Here is a 22,632-nt window from a genome sequence, read left to right as displayed (position 1 = left end):
CCAGGCCAAGGCTATCAAGTAATATAATAGTAAAGACAGACTGGGCCACAGGATACCAAACAATCAACAGTAAGTAATGCAGATGTATAGTTCAGCAGCCTCTATCTACACTCTGTAGACAATCCCTAGGGGTTAAAGACCTCAGTTGACACAATGGGATGTAACTGTTACATAAGGCACAACTGACACCATCACAAGCACACTGACAAACAGAACAGTCTGTATGGCAGGTGGCAGTAGGCCTGCATTTAACCAAGGTGGATTGTATGGTAATGTACATCCATATACCTTAAGGCAGCTCACCCCTGATGGTCTTCAGGACTTTGGGCTTTCAGGATTATGTAGCACTCCCATATACATATATGTATATATAGATATATGTATATATAGATATACATATATGTATATATAGATATATGTATATATAGCTATATATGTATGCACATCCTATGTGTACAGATATTACTAGTTATGTTGGTATATATGTAGATATCAATAACTATATGTGCATACATATCTATTTTGATATACCTACTACTGTCAATATATATGTAGATATCCATGCATATATGTGCATATGTATCTCTATCTGTATATGTGTAGACATGTATTGCTCTGTATATGTATATATCTGGGTGTTTATTTGTATAGCTATGCACATATACATATCCATCTATGTATGTTGATATGTATATGTGTATGTCTATATAGATATCTGGATAAGTATATGTACATATATATTCACCATATGTCCTGAACATGGAGTGTAGGCCTACCTCAGCCCCTATAGTCCCAACGTCGTAGTGGAAGGGGATGTCAGTTATGTATAGCAGGTATATTTGTAGACTATTGCTACTGTAATAGGGAGTGTCTTCACAGACATAATGTGTGTGGGAGGTCACATCTGCTTTTAACATGTGCGCCATTGGCTACTGACAGACATCCTAAGAACATCATAGCACAGTACTACTGCTAGCACGTAATGCTCCTGTGGACTACAGCAGAGATAATGGCCAATATATGTGGACAGTTTGACACACTCTGGACATTCCAGAGGTATACACATAACCCCTTAGTGCAAGACATGTGGACCAGTCCTGACGATGTGGATGTTAACAGCCATGTAGATTAGTATAACATGTAACTACTGGTATACATGTGCCCCCATAGGTTATGTATTCACACATCCATGCCTGTCCTGCCACATATTAACCACTGGCATAGAGGTGCCATGGTCACATACTACCCACTAGGTATTGACATACATCTGTACAGCATCCCACTGCTCTGTCTGACATACATGACTGTTATGGTGGCCAAGCAGCAGTACATCTGGCAAGTATCTGGACATTACATCTCACTGGGTAAGTACACTAAGCTGCTAGGCATGTAACAAAGCACTGTGCAGGCTACAGGCAGACTGGCTCAACATTGGCCTACATTTCCTATGGGCAAATGCACATGTACCTGCATATATAGCAGGCTCTGCAGGCAGGCCATAGCACAGAGTAACATACACCTGTGTAAAAGTGCATAACCACAACCAATGTGAACACAGCCAGATATGGTATGCTAGTGTATTATTACAGTATATGGACTATCTGTTCAACACCAACCTCATTTGTGCCACTCACACACTAACCCTACATATACTGGGCCACTACACAGTGTGCTCCAATGCCTGTCTGTGGATGGGACATGTGTGTGTATGGCCCTACAAACATGTCAGCCGATAGGATAACATACAATGGAGCAGCATGTGATATCAGATAGAAAAGGACCAAGAACAATGACATCTACAACAGTCTGTACACAGGCCAAAATACATATTAACAATACACACACTGCCGACAATCACCGTACATACACAGACCTCAGTACTGTACACACAACCACGGAATGTCCAGGCTATGTCATCAAACGTAACATCTACTATACATAGCATGTGTAGCAGTCTGATATCTCACTGACTTATCAGATATGATGTCACTAATTATGGTGTACAGCACATATGCACCCCTTACTGCATGACATATGTACAAAGGTTGACAGGGTTGTGGCTGGAGGCACAACATATACACAGGGCCAATATTGACATGTTGATGTGATAACCTCATACATTTACTGTTGTAACAGGGTTTGTTGCAACATATTTCCTATGAGGGATATGAAGTCAGTAACTCTCACGGCTGTCACCATCTACAGACTGCATTCCTCACACTACCTATTGCAGTTCACAGATAGGTGCTCTGTGGGTAACACCTGAAACAAAAGGCACCACACACTGGTCAGTCTGCAGATGACCCTACAGATTGGTGCTCCCTCATAAACATAGCACTGACATGGCAGGTATGAAAACATGTAGGACAGCCATATCCACACACACCCTGTTAAACCAGCATTACTCCATATGCAGTATAGCAACACTTACAGTCTGTAGTCTGGTCAGGCACATCCCCCTCCTGTGTGTTCGCCTGTTTCCACAGTGTATGTTGTTAGTGGTAAATCCCCAATCCATCTGAGATGCTGTTTATCAAACAACAGATCGAGCTCCTGCTCACAGTGAAAGTAAGGCCCAACACCAACATGATGTTCCTAGATAATGGTGCGTGTTTCCATGCAATTGGCTATGAGAATGTTCCACATGCAGTCAGCTAGAGGAGGGCTGTAATTCATGCAGAGGCCATCAGCTAATCCTGAACATCACTTAAAATACACATGCTGCTGCCTAAGCAATCCAGAAGTAAGTCTCCACATCCACCAGTGAGGGAGTGAGAGAGGCTGACAGAAAAGCCAGGGAGGGTGGGAGAGTAAAACTTAAGCATGTGTGTGTCACACACCTGCCAGTACAGGGTATCACACCCCTGACGACTATGTAGTGCTATCACATGTCCATGCATTTATTGGCCACATAGGTTACATGTTGGGGAGACCTTAGAATGTATATGTGATGGTGAGTGACATCTGCAATAGGGATATGGTAGCTATGTGGTAGGTGTAGTACACATGCCTGTCCGCATGAACAGGTGTCAGCGTCAACACAGCCACACTCTCACAGGGATGCACACACATTGACACTCTTGGCAGGGCCACGCATACAACTCATCAGTAGTGGGATTGCCACAACACAGTACTGTGCAGGTATCACATGCACCACAGGGACCATACGGAGGTTGTATGTGCAAAGGGTATGTGGAGGTGTCTGACATCAGACAGCATTCTTCAGTATGCCAATGGGGGTTGTAGTGATTGTGGATGTGGTCATATGCATCATACACCACACACACAGACACGGGTGACAGTACTGACATGCATGGGTGCACTGCATCACTGGTGTGTTGTGTTTGACGGTGCCAGACGACTATACAATGCTAGGTGATAGGTATACCCTAGCATCAGGCCACATGACAATGGTCTGCAATGTGGCTCAGGGGTGTAGTATCTGGAGTTGCCCACACAGGTGGGTATTGTATTCACCATTCAGTCAGCTGGGTGATTAATGCATGTGGCCTATGCTGTGCATTGCTTGCCATGTATGTGTTCCTTTGTCCATGATATGGACAGTGTCTGGGATGTGCATACCTCCCACATGCACGTACAGTGACATGTGGAACTCTACCTGGGGTGTCTGGCCCATGTTGTGTACACAAATTATCATCAGATGTGCCAGTCCTGGCCTCATGTGATGGGAACTGTTAATGGACAGCAGGTTGACCCTGCACCTACATTGATAGCATGATACCGGTATTCCCTGTTGTCAGTGGCATCTGTCCATACAGGGATTGTGTTTCAGGCATGTTTTGTCCTTTGTGGGTCATATTTGATGGCACCACAGTTGTTGCGGTTGTCCAGTGATGAACATGGGGGAGTTGCACTGTTGGCATGTACATGCCTATTGGACTGATGGCAGGGTGCCATGTCCTCTGTAGCCCACTGCAATCACACCATGGTTACTATCAGTGGGCAGTATGCAGGGTACTACCAACATAGGGGCTGTTGCCTAGGCAAGTGTGTGTGTATATGAGACATGGATTGAGAGCGTTCCCTGGGTAATACAAGGGTTACTAACGTTGTTCAGCTGGCATTGATGTCACATTTAGGGGTATGGATTTGCACCCAAGCCTCTCAGCTATTTCACATCTGTTATCCCTGTACGGTGGACATTGTGATATATATATATATATATATATATATATATATATATATATATATATATATATATATATACGTGGCCCACTATATAAGAAGTTTGCAAAACCCGCTCCACAATGAGTCCAGTTGTTACATACTCACAACCACAAACACACACCTGTCATGTCAGGGATTAGAACTCCTACCTAACTAGTATATTACACTACAGCACTATGCCGTTATAGGATGTGCCACGGAGATTACTGGAGTACTCCTTCCCCAAAAGTGTATTTCACAGTGAATGACATCAGCAGGATTGCCAAAGTAGGGTATTTGAATAGTACTGAGTGTGACTAGCCTAAAATGCATTGCTCCCTACACAGACATAGAAACACACACAAAACATCCACAACTGCCATGTGTGGGAATCGAACCACTACCCAAGTTCTATATCACACTACAGCATGATTCTGTTATAGGTTGCACCACAGTGATTGCTGGAGTGCCTTTTCCCCAAAGGTGTATTTCACAGTGAATGACATCAGCAGGATTGCCAAAGTAGGGCATTTGAATTGTACTGAGTGTGACTAGCCTAAAATGCATTGCTCCCTACACAGACATAGAAACAGACACAAAACATCAACAACTGCCATGTGTATGAATAGAACCCCTACCAGAGTTCTATATCACACTACAGCATGATGCTGTTATAGGACGTACCACAGGGATTGCTGGAGTGCCCCTTCCCCAAAGGTGTATATCACAGTGAATGACTTCAGCAGGATTGCCAAAGTAGAGCATTTGAATTGTACTGAGTGTGGCTAGCCTGAAATGCATTGTTCTCTCTCTCTCTACACACACACACACGCACACACACACACAATTGCTATGTCTGGGATTAGAACTCCTATCTAATTATTTTATCACACTACAGCTGTATGCAGTTATGGAATGCACTATGTAGATTACTGGGCTACAGCCTTCCCAGAGGTGTATGTCTAGGTGGATGACATCATCAGCCTTGCCAAAGTAGGGCATTTGAATTGTAGGGAGTGTGAGTAGCCTAAAGGGAATTGCTCTGTACACAGACAGAGGCAGAGACACACACACACACACACACACACTTGCCAAGTCTGGGTTTAGAACTCCTACCTAACTGTTTTATCACACTACAGCAGTATGCAGTTATGGGACATGCTACAGAGATTACTGGGCTACTACCTTCCCAGATGTGTATTTCTAGGTGGATGACATCAGCAGCCTTTCCAAAGTAGGGCATTTGAATTGTAGGGAGGGTGAGTACCCTAAAAGGAATTGCTCTCTACACAGACAGGGACACACACACACACACACACACACACACACACACACACACACACACACACACACACACACACACACACACACACACACACACACACACACACACACACACACACACACACACACACACACTTGCCAAGTCTGGGATTAGAAATCCTACCTAACTATTGTGTCACACTATAGCAGTACGCAGTTATGTGATGTGCTACATAGATTACTGGGCTACAACCTTCCCAGAGGTGTATTTCTAGGTTGATGACATCAGCAGCCTTGACAAAGTAGGGTATTTGAATTGTAGGGAGTTTGAGTAGCCTAAAACAAATTGTTCTCTACACAGACAGGAACAGACGTACCCCCCCCCCCAACACACACACACATACATACTCACACCAAGTCTGGGAATAGAACTGCTACCTAACTATTGTATGACAATGCAGCAGTACACAGTTATGGGACAAGCTATGGAGATTTCTGGGTTACAACCTTCCTAGAGGTATATTTCTAGGTGGATGATATCAGCAGCCTTACCAAAGTAGAGAATTTGAATTGTAGGGAGTGTGTCTACCCTAAAAAGCATTGCTCTCTACTCAGACAGACAGACACACACGCACACACACACACACACACACACACACACACACACACACACACACACACACAGTTATGTCTGGGATTGGAACTCTTAACTAACTAGTTTATCACACTACAGCAGTATGCAGTTATAGGATGCACCACGGAGATTACTGGGCTACAACTCTCCAAAAGGTGTATTTCACAGTGGATGACCTCAGAAGGCTTGTCATAGTAGGGCTATGGGGAGGACAGTGTTTGTGCATGGGCCATAACCTATTCATCTAGAGGTTGACACACCACATGCGGGCACACACAGGGGTATATTTCACAGGTACATGTATACAGCTGCTGGATGGCTACTTCCTTGTACAGTCATGTTGCACAGCTAGCAGTTGCACCACATATTCTGTAATTCTGACAGATACAGGTGGCTAGTATCTACTGTGAGTAACATCTGACCTCATGTGGTTGTGGCCCTTTGGCTGTGTGCTGGGTGGGACAGGCCTGGATGGCTCCTTGTCACAGTCACCCTCTTCCTCACATCTATGTATGTCTACCTTTGGTTTATTATAGTGTGTTGTCCTTAGATATATGTCTGTATTCCTATCCACTGTGTGTGCAAAGCATGAGTGTTGCAAACTGAGGAGTGTCTGCACTGATATCTGAGACTGCCAGATATGTCTCCTCCATTGTTGTTTGCAGACATGGCCTTCATTTATTTGTGTGTGAGCATGCCCAGTATGTCTTTTCAGTATGTTGTTGACTGACATTGCCTTCATTTCTCTAAGTGGGTGAGCATGCCCAGTATGCCCATCTGTATTGAATGTATGGATCGAGTCCAGGTAGTTTGTATTACAGTGCAGACCTTTGTGTTGTACACCTACAGGTAGCATACTGTTGTTGCAGGGTATCCGTCGATCATTTGGCAATATGGGGACAAACTGTGCAGGGGATAGTGTGTACTGTAAGTGATAGTGTCTGTGATGCTTCATCTGCATGGTACTGCTGTTAGCAGGGATATTCAGACGTATACTGTTATACACAGTGATGTTTTCTGTCCTCATGTACTGTCAGGTGGATATTCTTGCTCACAGTGATGTCTCGGGGGCAAGAGTGACTGCGGCTGTGTTCGGTATTGTGGGCAGACACCTACATATTCATGGTAAGTTATGCCATTCTGGAAGGGGAGCTGCAGACAGTTGGTGCTGGGTTGTGTATTTAGTTCAGCACTTTGGTACAGTACTGGCAGAGGATCCCATACTTGTACACCCATCAGCATGACAGTATGGGCCTATCTTGCTGTGGCAATGCCTCACAGCTGTACAGATTCGCACAGGTCAGCTAGGGGCTGGGGCCATGGGTCAGGACATTTACCTATTGTGGTGTACAGGCAGGTGTGTAGCCACCCATGTATGTGTTTGCAGCCAGGGATAGTATGTACACACAGCTTGGTGTTGGAGCCTGCACATTCCATGCTGCCCATGCTCCCACCCCCTCTGTTATTCTAACCTCTTCCATACATTATGCATACATTCTCTGGTACTTTCCCTATGGGTATTGCTCGATCACAGGTGTGTGTTAGTGTTGGTCCACAGTTCATGCAGTGGGACATGGTGGACATGTTACTGTGGTTTATCCACATGGCCTTGCATATGGCTTTTGTGGAGTGTGTTATGTTGTTATTTGGGTGTCCGTGACATAACATGCATTGGCAGTATGTGTGAGACACAGGCCTTTTGCAGATGTCTGTGGGGCATTAGGTGTTGCTGCATGCCACATGTGGCAGGTCATTGCATTCTGTCAGTCCTACAGTCCCAGACCACCATGCAGTATATTCCCTTGGGGTGACAGGGTAGGTTTGATAGGTGTTCATGCCAGTACCTCCTAACAGTCTTGCTCAGATGGTGTGGATGCTGGCAGGGTGCTACCTACCGCTAGGGACACACTTGCATGGGACACCTGCACTGCAGGCTTCTGCTACTGCCATATACAGATGGGGTTTTACTGTACCCATTCCCTACAGCAGGGATATGACCAGTTAGGTACCTGTGGGTGGCGTTTGCATGAGCTGAGTGCATGTGTGCTATGGACACTGCTTGCATCTGACACACAGATATGCATTGGGCATTCCAGTTATGCTTGCATGTGCAGGTACATCAGCTGTTTCCCAATACATCAGTCTTACCTCCTTTGTGATCTGCGAGTGTTTGGGCAGACAACATCAGTATTCCCTACTACAGGACCAAATAATGTGATGCATACCTGTATGTATGTTTCCAAGGGTGTGTCCATTTCACAGTGACACAATATATACTGAATGTCTGAGGTACTTTTCCCTGTGTACTACTTGTATATATAGACCAACAGCCATACCATGTCAGTCTTTCAAATGGTGACACATATTACTACCATACATTTGCAATGGCTTACTGCTAGCTTGTGTTATTCTGATGGGTATTGTGTATGGCACTGCAGTTGTGAGGACTTGTCCATGTCATCAGCGGTAGTGGGCAATGGCCACCAGGCTTACCTCAACATGCATACATACCGACCACTCTCACACAATATGGGACATACACCAACCTAACACACACATAACCGCATATTGTGCAGATCCTACAACCTATCCTGCTACCTTGGCCACCTCTGTGCATCTGTACTCCACTGGTATTAGACCTACACATATATGTTACTACATTTCTACATAGGGCTGTGAGGGAGCACACCTGACTGTTACGATGTGTGTACATCACATTGGGGGTGGGGGGGCATGACAGACCATTACTACATCATTACGTAGGGCTTGGGGGAGCACACCTGACTGTTTCTGCATTCTTACGCAGGATTGGGGGGGCACACCTGACTATTTCTACATATTTACACAGGGTTGGGAGGGCACACCTGACTGTTACTACATTTCTACATAGGTTGGGGGGGCACACTCAACTATTTCTACATTTCTACACAGGATTGGGGGGGTCACACCTGACTGTTACTACATTTCTACTTAGGATGGGGGGGGCACACCTGACTATTTCTAAATTTCTACACAGGATTGGGGGGGCGCACCTGACTGTTACTACATTTCTACGTAGGATGGGGGGCACACCTGCCTATTTCTACATTTCTACACAGGATTAGGGGGCATACCTGACTGTTACTACATTTCTGCATAGGATGGGGGGGCACACCTGACTGTTTCTACATTTTTGCACAGGATTGGGGGGTACACCTGACTGTTATTACATTACTACATATGATGGGGGGAGGCACACCTGACACTTGTACACATTTGCTATGACTGTACTGGTATGTCAGGTACTCCATTTCATTCTATATTTCTAACCTATCATGCTGACTAGAGTGATACCAGTGTACTACAGATCTTAGCTTTGATTTACCTACATATTAGTTTCTGACTTCCTACCCTTCAGAACTAACTTCCCACTGCCTGGACTGCTTTAGTCTGTCTGTATAGGCCTGGGGGGGGGGTTACCCCATAGGCATCATTCAGAGGTCATAGCACAGCCTTTGTTTGTGTTTGTGTACACTTGTCTTGCTGGCTGTGACTGTTGTTGGGTAAGTGAACCCCCCTGACTGGTATGTGTAAGTCACTTACCTTGTGGGTGTCCCAGTGTTGAGGGTGGTGCTGTAGGGCTGCCTATGCCAGATGCACATAGTACTAGTGTCATGTTTGGCATCCCTTTTACTGTATGTAAGAGTCAGAAAGAGGTGCTATTCCCTGGGTCCCCCCTGTGTCAGTGTATGTGCTTAGCGTTGCCTCTTTGCCAAGGCCAGGGCATACTGGGCATGCCTCCTTCTGCCTACTGGGGCATGCTCAGGTTGTTCCTCCTTCAAGTCACTCTGGGCCTGTGTAGGCCTTGGCAATGGTGGGGTGGGGTGTGGCCCTGCCCCATGCTGTTCCAGCTGCAGCTTTTTCCACAGGATCATATTGTGTAGGATGGCACATACAATGGCAATTTGAGTACATGTAGCTGGTGAGTACTGCAAGGCTCCACCGGATGTGTCCAGGCACCGGAACTGTGACTTGAACATCCCAAACACATGCTCTACTATAATTCTGGTCTGTGCATGTGCCTCATTATGGAGTTCTTGTTCGGGTGTGTGTGCATTTCTGATGGGTGTCATCAGCCATGGCTCCACTGCATATCCAGTATCCCCCACTCGGTGACCGTGAGGGATGACCCCGTTGGCAAATCTGCGGCACAGCTGTGTCAGATGCCAAATGTGTGAATCGTGATAGCTTCCAGGGCAGCCAGGGCACATATTCATTATTATGCCCTGGGCATTGCACACAATCTGGCAGTTGATGGAGGGGAAGCCCTTGTGGTTGATGTAGACTCTACCCTGCTCACCGAGTGGTGCTTTTATGCATATGTGCGTGCAGTCTATATCACCCACTACCTCAGGATATATTGCTATTTGGTGGAACAGTTGCATATTGCTGGCCAACGTGTCATGGGTGTTGGGGAAATATACGTGCTCACCGCCATGTGCTGACATGGCATCCAGGAACTGGTGGAGTACCCTGGATGCTGATGCCTGTGAGATCACCATGATATCCCCAGTTGGCCTTTGAAAGGTACCTGTAGCTAGTATTCTTAGGTCTACACATACCTTGGTATCCACTTGGATGGGTTCCCCTCTGTTAGTTCTGTGTGTCAGGCATGGCTGGCACAGCTCAACAGTTTGCTGTAGGAGGTCCCTGTCCATGCTATGGCACTCCAGTATCTCCAGCTCATGTGGCCCCTGGTAGGTTACCCTGGGTCTGTACACTCTTCTCAATCTCCTCACTGTGGGTTGGTCGACAATATTCACATCCTCACCATCCTCAGCCTCTTCCACAGTTTGTTGTATGATAGCTATTGCAGCCCCTATCATTTTGTTGTTTTGTTTGTTAAAAGTTCCCTGCTTGTATACACTAGTGGCATAGAGTGTGGGAAAAACCAGAAGGGAAGGTGTTTGCATAGTTTATAGTAGTGTTCTGGGTTGGACTGGTCTGCTGCTTGTGTAATTGGCTGATTCTGATACATTTCACCTGCCAGCTTTGCTTGTTCTCCTAGATTACCTTCCTAATACTGTTTTCCCTTCCCATTGCCTTCCTGTTTAAGCCCGGGGGCACGCCATGCAAACAGAGTGCTCAAATGTGGACAAAGCTGCTATTTCCTGGTTTAACTTTTTTTTTTCCTTTAAAACCCTGTGTGTGGCCAGCACACCTGCTTAGGCAATATAAAGAGTGCTAGGCAGACTCGGACACACGCCCTTGCTTAGCTATGCTTAGCTAGTAGCAAACCTGAGCCACAGGGCTCCAATCCACTTACAGTATGCCTGACACACACCCCCATGTTGTCAGCTAACTCCTAAGCTTGCACCAAGCTATTCCTACTCTTACACTGTTGGGATCTGACTAGCATGCTGGAGAAAACTGGGATTCACTATCATTCCCCTCATTTGCATAGAATTGCCTGCTAATGCATAGTTACATGTCTCACACTGAACCTCCCCCCTTAGCAACCACTACTCACTGGCCATGATTTATTCTGCCTGCCATTGACTTTCATGGCAGAATAGTGAATTTAGTTAGAATGCTTATTTTAGGTTTATTTTATTATTTTCCCTCCGATCCCATTTGCCCTATGCTTAAACAGCCGAGATCGGCTAAAAAAAAATAAAAGTTGATTTTTTTTTATTTTGTAAGCTGTTTGCAATGCCAGTGGCCTTATACTTGGCCATTGGCATGCTTCCTGACTGATATGCAGCCTTTATTTGGAGCTGTCACGGCTCTGTTTTGGATTTTGCAGAAATGTACTCGGTTACTAACCGAGTACATTTCTGCAGATTACACTAGTCCTGCACGGCCGGTTTCAACCTTCCTGCATCACAAATTCACCTCATTTGCATGGATTTCTCCTGCAAATGGGGTGATTTGCATACAGGGGCTTAGTCCGTGCAGGACTAGTGCAAGAGCGCTCGTGGACGCCCCTGCAGGCTGTTCCTGGATTGCACGACAGACACATTGCCTGCTAGAGCTCCTGCACTAATCCTGCATGCCGTGCAAGGCATGCAGAATCCGGGGGAAGCTGACTGTCTATCCCTCAGAGGAGCATACTGTTCAGGACAGTAAAGCTCTGAAGGGTTTTGCACCCAAACGTGTCTTCTAGTCAGTTAACCTCAAGCAGCTTGTTAGTTTAGGTATGTAGACTTTGCTCTGAAGCTTTGGAAACTGGCTTGCTGTTGTATCCTTTCCAGGATATAACTCGTATAGCTAATGCTACTGCAGTAATGATCAACATGAAAACCATCATTATAGAGACGGCTTTTTTTTTTTTTTTTTTTTGCACATCTCTAGCAAAATATGCTGATATCAACAGACTTTAAAGGAATTCCATTCATATAATAGCAGCTGTTGCTAGGGTGACAGGTTGTTAACTGTTTTATTGGATGATGATTGCTGTGTTTTAGCAACTGTGTCAAACAGGTTGCCAGCAGACATTATCATGTGCAGGATTCATACCTGCATTGTTTATGTTTAGAACTTACCAAGAAGGATGCTGTTTTAGATCATTCCTAATGGAGCTAGAGCCACATAAGTCAGACTGAATTGATACATAAGGTTCAGTTATAGTTGCACAGCAGGGTTCAATAAAAGTAAATTTTCAGAATCAAGCTACAGTGTTGTGTGAGCTCTGAACTTCATATGGATAGAGCCTGGCAGAATAATTGTAAAATTCAAGTATACTATTGAGAAAAACTATATGCAGTGCAGCCTCGAAAGATCCACAGCTGAAAGAGTAAATGAGTGTTTTATTCAAGGAACGAAGGTTATGGAAAAGTCTGTGTTGTTCTTAAATATAAGAGTTAAAAATTTCCAAGGAAAAATGTTTGCAGCTGAGGACAGGGTAACATACCACAATAATTAGAGGCAGCAGGGAAATCTGTCATCAGAGAAATGGGAAAATAGAAGAGTCACACGCTGGTGTGATGGAAAGCAACTACATGGAATTACTTTGTACAGACAATACTGATATTTATATAGCATTGCATGAGGCCTCATAAATCTGTGTAAATATGTCCTTTTCAACATTCCACACCTTCAAAAGAAAATAGCAGCTTTGAGACAATGCATATTTGAGTGCAGAAAATGTTGAGATTATGATATCACACGTAACTTATTAATTCTTTATTTCACTTTGTCAAGCTAGGTTATGCTTGCTGGGCACAGGCTCTTTTATAGATGGGATCTGAAGGGAAGTGCTTCCATGAAAATATATACGAGTGATCGTTCTTCACTCAAGTATGCTTATTTTACCTGTTGTCTTTTCTAGAGAGCTTGGGAATGTTGTTTCTGAAAATTAACTTTTGATATTCGTAGTACACACACACACACACACACACACACACACACATTCTCTCTCTCTCAGTAAAGTGATAGCAGCAAAGAAGCCCAGTTTCTGCATGAAACCAGTCCGTCACTTAAAAACAAAAAGCTACAGTCATTGCATGTAACTGCAATGCATATTTATTGTAGTTTTCAAGCCTTTCCTTAAACTCTTTCATTCCAGCCCATTGATGCCGCCAGGCATTTCTGCAGTCTCATTCTAACGATAACTCTAGGCATGAAATACTGCTTGCACATATTTGCATTAATAATACTAAAACTATGGTACATACAAAGTATTAGAAGATAGCTTCTTAAATCTTTTGTGATAGCAAGCACCATTGTATTGATATTTGACTTCCATCTAGTACAGCTCAAGTGGTGCTGACTATTATTAGTATAACAGTTATTTGTATTGTAATAATTTTCAAATTTCCTTAAACATCTCAACAATCAAGTGACACAGACATAACTGCTAGCCTCATATGAAAGCTTATAGACGTATCAATAAAATGCTTCTGGCAGTATGTATGTTACTTGAATGGTTACTGAGATGTCATAAGCTGTTTATACAATACTACACAATTAATATTTAAAGTCTTTACTGTGGCTTATTTAAGACCTGGAGTTAAATGAATGCAACTACTGCGAAGATTGCTTTGTGCTCTGTAGTTTTCCATTTACGGTTTTCTAATAATACTTATGGTTCTAGAGATATGAGTATTAGGTTAAACTCTGAGGCGATAACATTTTTTAAAGGCTCAGGCCACCCCCCATTGGAAGTTAGAGTACAGACTCAAAAGAGCTCCGCTGGAAGGAATGGGTTAAAACATTTGCAGTTTTGGACCACTCATCATATGTTCTCTTATGCATTTAGCACAGGCAGTTGAGACATTGCTACAGTGCAGCTAACATTAAGCATTCATGTGGTTCCATGGGAGCATAGTGATCAGCTGGCTAACTGTGCCTTCATAACCATTTTGAAATTGCCTGCCATTTGACAACCCTGTATTGCAAGGTTTGAGTGCAGAATACCCAGGAACTTTCTGCATTCTGTGTGGTTATCACTGCCACTGAGCCAACAAGGTGTGCCCTGGGTTCAATCCCCAGACTAGGGTCAGTGTTTTCCTTTCCTGTTGATTTATTAATACAATACTTGGTTCATTGAAACCCTGTACTGAATGCTTGTGTTTAAAAAAAAAAAAAAAAAAAAAAAACATTGTGGTGGTTTCCTAGCTGAAAGCAGAAACTGCTTAGGGGAACCTAATGTCCAATCACTCATTGCTGGTGTACATGGTATTGATAACCACATGTAATATGTGTGTAGGGGTCCTTCTTTGTTCTGTCCACAGACAGCAACTGGTGTTTTTCTTTCTTGTTGAGGTCTTTATTGAAACGTGACTGTTTTTTTTTATTTGTCATACACTTATTTTTCTCGAGGCTGTGTGCCGCAGTTTTGTTTACTGTGCAGGGTATTATATGAAAGTCTTTGACGACAGTGGTAGTTTTGGTGGGTAATGCCATATGATTAAGTCTGTAAGATGTTTGCATGTATGACTATGTATTTGTTTGAATACACATAATTTGTGATATCACATTGAAGAGAGTCACCCACACACCTCTAATACCTGGTGGTGATGTGTGATAGTCAAGAATTTGATCTGCGTCTTTCCAACTTTTCATATAATGCAGTTTGTCCAGTACATATAAGAGTGGATTTTCCAGAGCTTGAAATCAAAATATTGTATTTAGGCTTAGAATACACACAAAAGCTCACAAACAATATTTGAGGTTGGAACGGTATCTGGGTAAATACACTATGAAGGAGAGAGGGTTAAAACTCTTGTCATTAATTTTCCTAAAAAGAGCATAATAATGCAACTGTTCTTTACAAGAATAACAATTGCTGACAAGAATCTTGAGACTGTCTCTTAAATATAGAAATCTGAAGCAGTACTGAAATTAAGGAGGAAGTGGAACCTAGACCTTACAAGAAATCCTGACTGGAGGAAGCCTCTTGCTGTTTGGAATAGATACTGTAATTTAGTCTCTTCATTTAGGAACAGAATAATACTAGAAAAATAATCTTCCTAAAAGCCTATTACCTCAAAATATGAATTGGTCAGAAAGTCACAAGAATTTTTGGCATGGATTCTGGTCTCAAGGTCCCTGGCAATGTGCTATGGCCTTTCCACATACTTTTCCTTTGCGAGAAATAACACACCTTATATTTGCATAGGTGCCTAATTTAACCTCCCTCATACGTATTTCTAGTTTCTTTGCATATTACAAAATGTTTCTAGTAATATTACAAAGTTTGTAGCTACTATGAGCATTGTGCCTGGAAATAAGCAAAGAGTTATACACAATACATTATCTCTTAGTGATGGTGTCTTTTCAACCTATTCTCTAATTTTGAAAAAAAAATGACCATAGTGAAGTCAAGCAGTTTTGTATGTTTTCTCAAGCATGGAGTGTTAGGGATACTCTGCCTTGAAACTGACTCTTCAGATGGCACAAGTAAACCTTATCTGGCTGCAAGGTGAAGGCAGAAAGACAAAAAAAGGATAGTCATCAGACACTCTTCATAAAGGATGGCGACAACAATCTGCTCATCAGTCCACAGGATTTTAGAGACATAAGGACGGAGTACTTCCAGCAGCGTCTGAATGAAGAAAACCCTGCAGAAGCTGTACTTCACCTGACACAGTTTATGATGAAAGAAGAGGAGGAGCCTACCCTAAAAGTATGAACAGCACTAAAGAAAATCAAGTCAGGTAGAGCAGATATGATAACGATATTGGGAGAAATGGCTACTCATAGCAGTATAAAGAGAAAGGCATATCCCAGATGACTAAAAAATAAGCATACTATTGACAGTGTACAACAACAAAGGGAGCATCACAACTTTGGGCAGTATAGAGGTGTCAAGCTGCTGTCACACTGTATGAAAGTACTGGAAAGGGTCACTGAAAAACAAATATGTAGAGAAGTAGAAAGTAAGATGTGAGATGAGTATTTTGGATTCAGATCAGAATGCAGCACAACTGACCTGATGTTTGCATTGAGACAGATAATTGAAAAGAAGCTAGAGCTGTGGAAAGAGTCCAAGTGGGCATTCCTAGACTTGGTGAAAGCTTATGGCAAAGTCCTATGAAAGCTGATTTGGACACTCATGTGATGGTTTAAAGCAGAAGTGTAGCTGGCTGAATCAGTGCTCTGTGCCTGCCCGTTCGGCTAGCTCCACTCCACCTCAGCTCTTCAAGTGAAGACCAAAAAAGGACATGTGCAATACTTACATGAAGCTTCCTGCAGACAGTAAGACAATGCCTAGTCTGCATGACCCCCGGTTCTTCAATTGAAAAAACAAAAAAAAAAAACACAGCACCCAAGTGGCCAGACATATGACATGGCTCCCCTACCCTCCTCAGTAACAAAAAAAAAATAGTTTCTTCTTTACAACTGTAGCAAACTGCTTATTACAAATGTAACAAACAGTTGCTATAGTTTATACCCTGACTGAATGGAGCACTGCAACACTCAAGTTTTAGTTTAACAAGAAATAAAAAAAATCTTTACTGTTTTAAACTGTGCAGCTATAGCAGCCAGCACCCTGTGCTGGTCTCACAAGCTAGCACCCCACTAAATGCTATAGGTTCTAAACTGTATGGAGAGCTACAGTGCTACAGTTCCAAAAAAGTTTTTTTTTTATTTTAAACTGTGGCAGACTGCTTTCTACAATATAGCAGCAATTGCTACAGTTTAGGCCACACACACAGAGTGCTACAGCACTCAGCTTTGACCTCAAATGCAGTACTGGCTGTTAAAAGCCAGTGTTGTAGTAACGAGCAATAGGGATGATATATCGCCAGTAATCCCCCTACCTAGCTACACTAGAGGTTTAAAGTCCTGGAAACATTGGTAGAATTAGTGCAAGCTATTTACAAGTATCCACTGACACAAGCAGAAACAGTGATTAGACTCTTAGAGGGGTTCCCAGTTGGATTGAAGGCCATCAGGGTTCAGCTGTTAGCCCAGTGCTGTTCATACAGGTGAGATCTATGTTAACAAATAGACCAGAAGGGGCAAATCAACAAAGCTGCTGTATGCAGACAATGTGACAATACAAACAGACTCTGAACAAGAACTTCAGTGAGTGATAGGAGAATGGAATGCAAAACTGAAGGCAAATGGGATGAAACTGAGTACAGGTAGGACAGTTGTCCTGGTAGCAAATGGGGGAATCAGAAGAGGAAAATGAGCACTGAAATAAAAGGGAAAATAGTGGAACAGATTTACAACTTTAGGTATTTGAGAGGTGTGGCTGAGGAGAAGGGAAGGCCGAATGAGGAGTTCAAAGGTACAATTAGAGGGGCTACAGTCAACTGGCATAGAGTACAGCAGGTGATGTATGACAGAAGACTGCCAAAGAAGGTGATAAGTAAGGTGTACAAAACAGTGGTGCAACCAATACCACTGTATGGTACACACAACTAGACAGTAAAGGCAGTGCAGTTAAGAAAACAAGAGGTGATGGAGATGAAGTGCCTGAGATGAGTTGTAGGATGTACACTGTGAGACAAATGAAGAAATGATGACATCATAGTAGAAATCCAAGTAGTTCCAGTTTCAAAGAATGTCAAAGAGAACAGATTAAGGTGGTTCTGGCACATGTGCAGGAAAGCAGAAGACAGTTTGTTGAATAAGATTTGGGACAGACAGGAAGAATGCAAGAGAAAATGAGAGCATTAAACAAAGAGGTTGATGTTCTGTGTGACAGAAGACCTGTGATAGTCTGACAAGATTGTTGAAGAAGGCAGGAGGGTGCCACTGAACTGAGAGCAACAATCAATGTGACACCATGATCCTGTGTAGAAAATGAGAAAAAGGAGCTGATGATGATGATGGATGGGGAAGAGGAGAAGGTAGAGGGAGGATTGAGAATGGTGAACTAGCTGAAATGTCTCACCCTATTAATATAATGTAATACAAAGTGCTGAAAAAAACAATAATATATTTGGGAATAGATCAGCCTATATTATTGTCATGCTGGCCACTTTTACTATACAGGGAACTGTGTTGCTGGTTCACCTTCTTTGTGATATCTCATTTGGTCCCATCATCACTTCTGCTGTGTTGATCCTTTGCTGTATATTTTCATTGACTGCCTGAGCTTGGGTAATGTATAGTAAGCAGGATCTTTGTTCTGGGAGCCTTTTGATATCAAGCAGTATTATCTTAGACTTTTTAGAGTTCATGACATCTACTGTTTCCTAGCCATGTCAGCAGTAAAACCATCATGTTTAAGAGGTGTAAATAGAATAGCAGTCTAGGATGACATGTATTTTGGTTAAGAAGTATATCTACACTGTGATTTGACTTTGTTGTGTGCATAGAGAAAGAGATTGAACATCAGGAATCAAACAATATAGCTTGGGGAGCTCTAACTTTCATAACTGCTGGTTTGGGATTGTCCAAAAGCAAGTGCACTACTTCTGCTGTACTTATTTTAAGTATTTATTTATGTGTTTATTTGTTTGTTTATTTATTTGAATTTTTGTTGACCTTGTTTACCATGCCAGCAGAATGCTTTTTTAAAGATGATGCATGGTAACACACAAAAGAAATAAAAACACAATGTAAACTAACAAATACAGCAGAGAAATATCAAAATTACACAAATCTTGTTAAAACATAGTTACATGTTACATCAGAGATTAAAGAAAAATTGTCATTATGGTAAAGTTTACAATAAAATTAGGCAATTTAGACACAGTTCAGAGCATGGCGATTGTTTAATTGGAAGTAAGTACAGTAAAGTAATGAAACAGGATAGTGGTGGCGTGAAGAGTCAGTAACACAGTAGATTTGATGTCATCATCAGCTGCAAGCCTGTAAACTTGTAATAGGTACATTACCACTTTAGATAATTGTACCGTTTCCCGTGTTCATATATTTGATGTAGACTGTGCCCATCCCATGACCACACATGAATCAATGATTGTTGATCACCAGAAATATATTGCTGTTGGTTTCTGGTTAGGGTAGGAAAACTCGAGATTTCTAAAGTACTAGTTAGAGGAGAGAATAGTATGACTGGATGGCATATTTTACTTTCTCTTCAAAGCATTATTTAGAGAAAGAGATTGCAATGTTTTCCTTACATGCGCATGCACTATATTTTTAGAAACAATTGTTTTTTTATTATGATTTGTACTGATAAGGTGATTTATGTAGCCAATGGCCTGATGAGTATGGGTAACTGTCTATGTAGAGATGGGCCATTGTTGAGCAGTTTTACCATTAACCATGTGTAAGCAGAAGCTAAGACAATGCTGTAGTACGGAAGTGGTTCCTTGTGCTTTACAGATTGTAGTGACAGTAACCTCAGAAAACGTCTTTATTATTTTTGTCTCTGTCTAAATATGATTCAGAGATTATGTCATTGGACTATGATCTATCTTACACAATAGCTCTTCAACATATGAAAGGTGATTATACTTATGTAGGCAGTGCAGGCATTTGATCAAGCCAAACATTTAACATAGATTTTGCATTTCCGTGTGTTCTCTGGTAAATCCGTTTAAGAAGATTTCTTTATCAGCAGGCATTGGTAGTTGTGATCTAACCCAAAGAACACCTAAGCCCTTTTTATTTACTTTGTTTGAATTTTTTTATTTCATTTTAAAACAATAAATATACAAATCAATTATAAATCAAGTAAATAACCATGTACATAGGTCCCACAGCTGATAAGTACATCAAAGTTATACATCAACAATTAATATTTTTCAAGCAAGTCTAAGTTTAAGCCAATATTTATATGAATGTGTAATATTAGAAGTTCTCATCTTTATAGTATACAGTTCACTACTACAAACAATTTTTGCCATACTAATAAATTCAGCACTAGAGGGGATAACTTTATTTTTACAATTTTTAGTAGTTACTTTTCTGGCTATAGCAAGGATAGTCCAAAGAAGAAGAACTTGGGTTTCTGGAATTATCTCAGGAATTGGAGCATTAAATGCAACTAAAGTTTTAGAAATACATCTATTTTACCATAGAGCTTGAATTGAGTTATTAATTTATTTACAAAAAGGGGGAGATGACATCACATTATTTTTCATTGTCTTATTATTGACATTAAGAATTCCAATAATTTGGGGAATAATTTCTTATATAGGTTAAATATCTTAAGTACCTCTGGTTTCACAAACTCTCTAAATATTTGTAAAATTAACCAGTTCTCAGAACTATGATTGCATTTGGACCTTAAATTTTTAAGAGCATATATATGAGTACCATTTAAACATTGATGCCAATAAATTAAATTACGTTGTTGTTTCAGTGCTAGCATTTTTTGAAGTTGTAAGTGTCTAAGCAGTCATTTATGTATCCAGTTGTAAACATAGAATTTATTAACTAAAAAACAACGGGAGAATGGCATGGCAATATGCTCAACACTGCGAATGTTAAAACCGTAGCACAGACCACAACTCAGCAAAAACACCTCAAAGAAGGCAGTTTTCAGTCCACCACAAATAAATCCAAAGAGGAATCAACTTAATATTGTGACATCTGTTTTATTAACTGAAACAAGAGGCAAGCGCTTTCACCATAAAGGCTTTTTCAGGCCAATCAAGTAAACTCATTAAACAAACATTTAAATAGTCTAAGAGCTATTGACATCACTTCTGCATACTTAATTAAAAACACAACAGTTACTGAAAACAAAATATGGAAATGTCATGACCTAAAACTAAATATACAATTGTTGTATCATCAAAATAAGAAATGTCATCATATGAAAAATATAAATCTGATATAAAACGATGCCATAGCGTGCATACATGAGGCTATATATACATAAATATTGGATAAAAGCATGAACATTAATAAAACTTGTACACTAAAAGTGGAAGAAACCAACACGGTAAAAAGGGGGAGTACCTACCTAATGCTACATGATCGCTAACAGCTACAGGGGAATCTAAACATTGCTGACACCTATAAACATAGGACAGAAAATACAGATGAGTCCTACCTATTACCTAAGCCTCCTTCCTTTTAAAAAGGGTTTAATTGACACTCTGTCATTCAACCCAGGCTGTCTGTCCGCTCTTAATCTAATGATCCATTTACTTTCAATCTGTTCTGTCATGTTTCTTACATCACCCCTTCAAATACTGGTAAAATTCCTTTGATTAACTTGGAAACTAAAAACTATAAACTCACAGTAATTGCACTTATAACACGGTCTCGTGCAAGCACTCTTGGTTGCAACAGGTGTTGGAAATCAGGAGAGAATGAATTGAACGAGTTTTTGCAACAAATTAATAGTTTGACTAGTTACTTGAAATTTACTATGGTTGCCTCTATAGAAAGGATTTCTTTCTTAGATGTTTTTGTAGAGAGATTACCTTCTGGTCTGTTGAATACTGGAGAGTTCAGGAAGATGTGTCACAGGAATGCATTGCTTCATCGGTCCAGCATGCATCCTAGATTTGTTTTTAGGAACATATTATGAGGTCAAGCCATGAGGGCTTCTTGTTTGAATTCATCCGATGCGGGCTTTGTTGATGAATTATTGAAGCTTGAGCATATTTTTAATGACAGGTCTTATATTCGAGATGAAATAGTTAATGCTCTTACTGAAGTGGAGGGGTTGAGGCAAGGCAAAGCTCAGCCTTATTTTTCCACCAGTGGTAGTTCTGAAGTTTCTACTGTTGGTTTGAAAGAGCCACAAGAAGAAGTTGGCATAAGAGTTTGTATTTATTATACACAGGATGTAAACCAGGTCATGGATTCATACCTGAAGTTTTGGAATATACTAACAGTTGATCCTAACATACTTAAGGTAATAGGTGATAGACCAAAATTTACATATAAAAATAGAATTAATTTACATAGGATGTTATATGGCCTGAATAGATTGCAACATAGAGCACCTGTTGCAACCAAGAGTGCTTGCATGAGACCGTGTTATAAGTGCAATTACTGTGAGTTTATAGATGGCTCAGGGGGTTTTATACATCCACTTACCGATAGATTTTTTCATTTTTAGGTACATGCTACTTGTGATTCTCAACATATTGTGTATCTTGCGACCTGTTTAGCTTGCCCTGTGTTTTACGTGGGCAAGACCGATAGAAAATTGAAAGAAAGGATTAAAGAGCATGTTTATAGTATCAGGACTCAGTCAG

The sequence above is a fragment of the Protopterus annectens genome, chromosome 3.part0, assembly GCF_019279795.1.
Source record: "Protopterus annectens isolate FY-2018-M chromosome 3.part0, PAN1.0, whole genome shotgun sequence".
NCBI classification, from domain to species: Eukaryota; Metazoa; Chordata; order Ceratodontiformes; family Protopteridae; genus Protopterus; species Protopterus annectens.
This window is presented reverse-complemented; position numbering follows the sequence as displayed.